Source organism: Crinia signifera, chromosome 1, assembly GCF_055691185.1.
Source record: "Crinia signifera chromosome 1, ASM5569118v1, whole genome shotgun sequence".
Taxonomy (NCBI): Eukaryota; Metazoa; Chordata; class Amphibia; order Anura; family Myobatrachidae; genus Crinia; species Crinia signifera.
In genome coordinates, this window is record NC_139217.1 from 416,345,654 (window position 1) to 416,353,322 (window position 7,669).

Sequence of the window (7,669 nt, forward strand, 5' to 3'; positions counted from 1 at the left end):
CGAACACAAGTTTTTATTCATTTTGTTTCTCCACTTCATGAGACAACATCATCCTGTGGACTATACAATATTCAGCGCCACCAGACCTTCTTTTTTCCTGAAGCATCTACCAGTGGGACTACTACAGTGGGTCTCCCTTTTGGTCCATTGGCAGCAAGGATATTATAGCGCCTTGGGACTTCACAACCCCCCCTTTTTTTTTTCAGCTAGGTCTGTGTGTTTAGGTCTTATATACCCCATAGTGTGGGTCACATGGCTCATTAGTCACAGCTGTACCACAATCATACATGCTATAATATTTATAAAAACGTACATTTGAACAGGAGGCAAAACCTAAGGTACATATTCATATATTACAAACGATAAAGACAACAGAAATGATATTTTTATTTTGTGTTTGGGCCCATATGTAACGGAGCCTTGGTTCTGTTATCACAGGTGCAAATAACACTAATAGTATTCAGCAGCTGTGTGCTGCTGAATGAGGTCTCCGTTGTCATGGGAACCTGTTGTGTGGTGGGAGTGGTACGGTGTGTCCGGCGTCTCTGTTGCTAGGCAACCGGACGCCCGGACAGAAGTGTAGTACATCCGGCGTCTCCGCTGCTAAGCGGCCGGGCGTCTCCGCTGCTAAGCGGCCGGACGTCTGAACGGAAGTCGTCCGTCCTCTAATCAGGACACGTGGTCAGTGTTGCTAAGCAGCGGAGACATGTAGCCGGAAATCCGACTACGTGTCATCCGTCGCGCTAATGGGTGATTATTTAGTATGATCACGTCAATCACGTGATCTGTATCCTCTCTGTGCTGCCGGGGTTTCGTGGCGTCCCTGTTGCTAGGACACGGAGGCAGGTAGACATAGTTGGAGTGATGTTACATAGGCACAATAATACATTAGTATGGTAAACATAGAATTAGTATTTTCTTGAGGATTATATACATATCTTCTTAGATTCTTCTATAATGCGCACATTGCTTAATAAGGAAGTTTACAAGCGACAAGCTGGATTTAGACATTTGACAGATAGTACCAAAAAAATAAAGAGTTATATAATAGCAAACAATACAGGACAATGAAGAAAACCCCAAAAGGGGAATTATATATTAATAATGAGATCAAATTAAGAATAATGGATAACAATTAAAAATATATATGATAAATAATGGATGGATAGAAAGAGAGGAAGGGCTGCAGATGGGGGATGGAAATGTATAGGAAGAGAGTTCTTATTTTCATATATGTACAGGAATATATTAGGATGGAGAGAAGTATAGTAGTTTGGTTCCCAGGTTTATTGTATATTATATTATTAAGCTCTACCATCTCGTTGAGGCCCTCTGGGTAGATGGTATTAAGGGCGTGCATCCAAAATGCTTCCTGTTTACAAAGTCTCCTATATCTATCCCCTCCTCGTTTTGTTACAGGTATGTGTTCCACCCCTATGATGGACAAACTGGCAGGGTCCCTTTGATGGTATTCGGAGAAATGACGTGGTATACTGTGTGTGGCCAGGCCTTTAAGTATACCCCTTCGGTGTTCAAGAAATCGGACTTTCATTCTTCTGGTAGTGCGTCCAACATATTTTAAACCACACCCACAGGAGAGCATGTATACGACAAATGCCGTATTGCAGTTTATAAAACTGTCAATACGGTAAGTGTCACCCAGATTCTCTATTTGGGTGGTCTTGGTAGTTTTGACATGGGAGCAAGTGAGGCATCTGGTTCCACCACATTTGTGGAATCCCTTTGGTTTAGGTGGTAGCCAAGAGATGGGGGCCGCTACCGAGGAAGGTAGTGTTTTTAATTGGCTGGGAGCCAGAAGGGTCTTTAGGGAATGATTCTTTTTGAATATGAAACGTGGTTTGTCTGGAATTCTATTTATTAAGAGTGGGTCTTGACGTAGGATATTATAATTTTTCTTAATTATTGATTTTATCTGGGGACAGTAGTTATTATATGTGGATATATATAAGATCTCTTTTTCTCCAAAATTTTGTTGGTCAGCATTTTTTATTTTGGGTTCCAAAATGGGAATTCCTCTCTAGGGCACACACTTCTTTAAATGCTTTGTTTATAATAGGTTTTGGATACCCCCTATTTTCGAATGTGGCAGACATGACGGTGGCCTGTTCGAGGAAGTCTATGTTATTAGAACAGTTTCTTTTTAAACGAATAAGCTGTCCCTTGGGGATGCTCCTCTTCCAAGGGGGGTAGTGTTCACTCCTGTTATAAAGGTAGGAGGATTTCCCCACTTCTTTGGTATAGTTTTTTGTGGTAATTTTATTATCAATGACCTCTAGAGCCACATCCAGGAAGGAAATGTGGGTAGGATGAAAGGTGTAGGTAAAATGTAAATTATAATCATTCTGATTAAGTGAATCAACAAAATAAGTGACAGAATCACGGTCCCCATCCCAAATAAAGAACAGGTCATCGATGTACCGCCCGTATAGTACCAGGTTCGCGCCAAAGCCGCCTCCCCAGATGAGCTTCTCCTCCACCTCCCCCATATAGAGATTGGCATAGCTGGGCGCGAACCTGGTCCCCATGGCGGTACCCATGACCTGTAAATAAAAAGTGTCCAAAAATAAAATATAATTATGAGTGAGGATAAAGGTGATGCAGTTCAGAATGAAGCTTTTTGTGTCCACTCCCAGGTCATTGTCTCTATCAAGTCTTCTATTAATCACCTCTCGGCCTTTTTGGTGAGGAATGTTAGAATATAGACTTGTAACGTCCAGCGTGAGGAAGTTGTATGATTCCTTCCACTCCTGGTTCTGTAACATTTTTAAGAATGATGTAGTGTCTTTTATATATGACCTGAGAGTGGACACCCGTGGTTGGAGGAAGGAGTCAACAAAAAAGGATAGGTTAGAAGTGAGAGAATTGATACCGGAAATTATAGGTCTGCCAGGGGGTGAGGTAAGGGATTTGTGAATTTTGGGGAGGTGGTAGTAGATGGGCACCACTGGGTGATCGGGTAAAAGAAATTTGTATTCCTCCCTGGATATGGCTCCATTGACCACGGCAAGGTCGAGGAGAAGGGACAGCTCTATCGTGAACATATTGGTAGGGTCTTTGGTCAGTTTGGAATAAAAGGTGACATTATCCAACTGCCTGTGTGCTTCCAAGACATAGTCTTGTCGGTTTTGAATGATAAGGGCCCCGCCCTTATCGGCCTCTTTTATTATGATCTCATTATTAGTCATGAGTTTTTTAAGGGCTTTGTTTTCTTTTTTGGTAAGGTTAGGCCTAAAGTTTTTGTCTGTCCCTGTTTTTATTTTTTTGCACAGTGTTTTGAAGTCTGACATGGTAGTTTTATAGAAGCTGTCCACACTGCAACCCTTACATTTTATCGGAAAAAAATCCGATTTTAACTTGAAATTTTGGTACTTGTTTCCTAGCACGGCCACAATCTTAAGTAATCGTGTCCCTTAATTAAGGGACACGATTACCCCGATTTCTTTTGAAATCAGGTCCATTTTGCCGGCTAGGAAACAAAAATCGGGGGCATCGCGTCGATCGGGACCATTAACATTGGTCCCGACGCGACCGACGCGATGCCCCCGATATTTGCATTGACTTCAATGTTAAAAAAAATTTTAACATTGAAATCTTGTCGGGAACGGTAAAATATCGGGGGCATCGCGTCGGTCGGGACCATTAACATTGGTCCCGACGCGATGCACCCGATTTTTACATAGGATTCAATGTTAAAAAAAATTTTAACATTGAAATGGTGTAAAAATGTAAAAAAATGTGAAATGGGTCAATATGACCCATTTCACATTATAAATGTCCCCGTCGTCGCCCCACGATAGACGGCAACCCGAAGCGTGGCGAGCGCAGCGAGCCCGCGAGGGGCGGCGGTACGCGTCCTCCGACCTTTTCATGCCCTACTATCCACTAGGGCGTGGAGTGAGAATAGAATAGTGTGGCGAGCGCAGCGAGCCACCGAGCCCGAAGCGTGGCGAGCGGACGCGGATACCTTCACAGGTAAACGCGTCCCTTCGCGGGCTTCACAGGTGTCCGTGGCGACGCGGACACCTGTGAAGCCCGCGAAGGGACGCGTTTACCTGTGAAGGTATCCGCGTCCGCTCGCCACGCTTCGGGCTCGGTGGCTCGCTGCGCTCGCCACGCTTCGGGCTCGGTGGCTCGCCACACTATTCTATTCTCACTCCACGCCCTAGTGGATAGTAGGGCATGAAAAGGTCAGAGGACGCGTACCGCCGCCCCTCGCGGGCTCGCTGCGCTCGCCACGCTTCGGGTTGCCGTCTATCGTGGGGCGCTGTGTACGCGCTTCAATTTGGGGGGGTTTGGAATTTTTTTCATTCAATCCAATGTAAAATTGGGTCCCAGGGACCCAATTTACATTGGATTTAATGAAAAAATCGGGTCAAAAATCGGTCGGTCGCGTCGATCGCATCGCATGCGACCAAATCGCATGCGATGCGATCGACCCGATTTTTTTCAGCACGACCACCCCGATATTAATCGGTGTGGCCGTGCTAGGAAACAAGTACCGAAATTTTTCCTTTGTATATCGAACAATTTAGTTGGAGAATCCAGTTCACCATCTGGGGCATTTTCGTCCAAGAGATCTAGTAACATAGTGACAAAAGGTTAGTCTCCTGAGTCCAATAAAATGGGCTCTGAGGGGACCATATTCCTATTTAGTGTCTGGTTGGCAAAATAACGTTGCCTATACAGAGTCCTCATATAGCGATTCAATTCCAAAAAGAGATTAAAAATATTAGGGGTGGATGAGGGGGCATATTTTAGTCCACGATTTAGTAAAGTCATCTCTGCTTCATTCAATATTGTGTTAGAGAGATTCACTATATTGGATTGTCCTGTTTCTACTGATTTTTTGTTTAATTTCTTTCGTGCCTCTCTCTTCCCTCCTCTGTGCCCTCTGAATGTGTGCGTCTTATTTTGGGGGTGGCCTGCCAATGATTTGGGTTCCTGTTTTGGCCCCTCTCTAAAAAATTGGTTTGATTTTTGTCTGTTCTGGTTTTATCAGATGTTTCATTATGCCTGTCTTTGGGTCTGGCTCCCAGATCTCTATCCTGAGTTGTATGTCTAGTTTGTTCGTTATAGTTTCTGTTATAATTGGTATAATGATGTTTTTCCCTCTCTGAATTTTTCCTGTATTTAGTGGGGGTTTCTTGATGGTATACTTTTTTGTTTCTTATTTTCTCATATTGGCTTTTATTTCTTGAAATAGGGGTCCTTTTAGGGTCTGTATTTCCTATTTTTCTGGTCTCCTCTCTTCTATTTCTATTTAGAAGTTTATATGTCCTTACATGTCCATCTCTATAGTGTCCTATATCGCGGCTGAATTTCTTGCATTTATTTTCTAATAATGTTTGCTCATATGTGGTAATCTTATCCATAAGATCTTTATCTCTCTCTCTATATTCTTTACTTTGGCTGTGTGGTTCTAGGGTCTTTTTTAGGTGCTGGATCTCTCTGACTAGGCCATCGGACTTGTTCTTACGGTATCTGATGACTACCTCCATCAGAGAGACAGAGCACCTATCCAAGATCCCTTCCCATTCTGTCTGATAAATTTCATCATTCTCAAATACAGATGGCTTAAAAAGTCTTAATCCTCTAGGGATCATTTTTTGGTCTGCATATTTTTGCAGATTTGTGCTGTCTAACCAGTGTCGCATTTCTGCTTTTAAAAGATCTTCTAGTTTATTAAAATCATCTCTTAGTTCATAATGTGGTTTTTCCACAGTAACATCACTAGTGCTATCCCACTGGGACAGATAGGTTTGCCTCCTGTTCATTCGATTCTCAAAGCTTGAAAAGCAACTCATGACTTTTTTCATGACAAATGACAATTTTCAACTGTGAACTAAAAGTTTATTGTAATCTGCAATAAAAGCAATTTTTGAAAATGGAATTATTTCTTCAAAAACATTTAATAGTAGAAGGCCGAAGTCCTGGCCAAGTGTCACAGTTGATTTTCGTAGTTATTTTGCTGCTGAAGATGCTGCAAGAAAATTAAAGGTACTGTATAAGTGAAATTGTTAGTACTATGGTGTATGTATGCTCGCAGTCAGAGGACAAAGGTTTGGCATTTCACTGACACCCATGCATGGGCAGCTTCCCCCTTGCTCCCTTTTTGGAGCAAGGCGGAAATTGCAAAAGAGGCTGGCAAAACACTGCTACTAGCGTACGATTGCAGCACAGCCACAGGCCTCGAAGTTAGATGGAATCCTCACTGTCCTTTTACAGTGTGGAATAAGAAGGGATGCAAAAAGCAGTGTTGGTGGGCACAGCAGTTAACCCCTTGGGTGGTATGGGCGAAAATTTTGCGGACTCGCGGCCAGTCCCGCAAAATATCCAACCATAGCTCAAATATGAAATAGGTGTGGACCAGTGGAGTCCAGCTGTCCACCACTGGCGCACTACCTCTGAACACCCCCAATCACCTGTGCTGCGGCAATTGTACCCCGGTGCTCTTGTAACCTAGCCACCTGTCATTTTAAAGCAGTGATGTTAGGGGACAGGCTAGGGGATGTTCGGGGCGGATAAGGGGGACTCAGGAGCACTCAGTCGCCCGAGTCCTCCGGAGCCAATGCGAAACATCTCCGAGGCTGCCGCCTCTGTGAATAATTGACAGGCAGCAGGGACAGGGGTGGCTGTGGTGCAGCGGCGTACTAAAGCTGCAGCGATGGTGAGGAGGGGGGGGGGGGGCCTGGGCTCCTAATGATCTGTGGTGTGTTTTGCAGGGGCAGGACAAACCTGACCTACTAGCTTTGTCCTGACCCAGTAAAAGCCACCACTTAGGGTGTGAAACAACGTAAGTAAGTTCATTCATGAAAATAAAAGTTGTTTAACCACCATGGCTCCTCCAAAAAAATAATATACACCCAAACTGGAGTGACACTCACCTGTACATTGCAGCAAGACCCAGGGATGATGCGGGCACACACCTGTCAGCGAGCACAACACTGCAGGGTTTCCACATGTGTCCAGATAGCGAAGCTGTCAGTCCAGGCCAAGTATAATGTCCCAGGTGATTGCCACTCGAGGAAGCTGAAACAAAAGAACAACGGGTGTTACTGACACTTGTAAGGAGCACAGTTTCCACCACACCAAGTAGAACAACACTCACCTGTACATTGCTTCAAGTCCCAGGTAGGTTGCTGGCACACATCTGTCTTCAAGCACAGCACTGCAGCCGCACCACATATTTACCAACCAGTGTTGGCATCCGGGAAGCACCTTAAAAAAAAAAATAATAGCACTTTAGAAGCAGGAGTCTACCAGCTGGGTACCTTGGCCTGCGGGAGATCAACCATATTTTAACCCCCGCAGGCCCCAGCTAAAAGACTCCTGCTACGACAGGGGAGGGTGGGGAAAGCATCTGCAGAGATGCTTCACTTACTTGAGGGTATGTGGAACATCTCTAGTGGTGTCACTCCTAAGACAAAACTGACTGCTCCAATACATGTGCAGAAACGGGTGCAAAAGCACAACCATTCAAAACAGAAACAAAGTAAGTCACTTGGAAAAGCCCAACAGGGACAACAGCGGCAACAAGCCAAAAACAGTAAGCCAGAGGCAACGGAACTCTGAAAAACAAAAGTAAAGAGAGAAGAGCTTGTAATTGTAAAATAATTTAACATGCATGAGCATTCAAGAAAGTTTTATA

General features: G+C 44.1%; 1 long non-coding RNA gene across 1 annotated transcript; it reads right to left on the bottom strand.

Moving 5' to 3' along the window:
• Positions 1-5,881: 5,881 nt before the first annotated feature.
• LOC146031633 (uncharacterized) lies at positions 5,882-7,437 on the bottom strand. The gene is made up of 3 exons (XR_014457101.1): positions 7,130-7,437; positions 6,906-7,050; positions 5,882-6,001 (listed from the first exon to the last, which is right to left on the bottom strand). It is a non-coding gene; the product is annotated as an uncharacterized LOC146031633 (long non-coding RNA).
• Between the last annotated feature and the right edge of the window lie 232 nt (positions 7,438-7,669).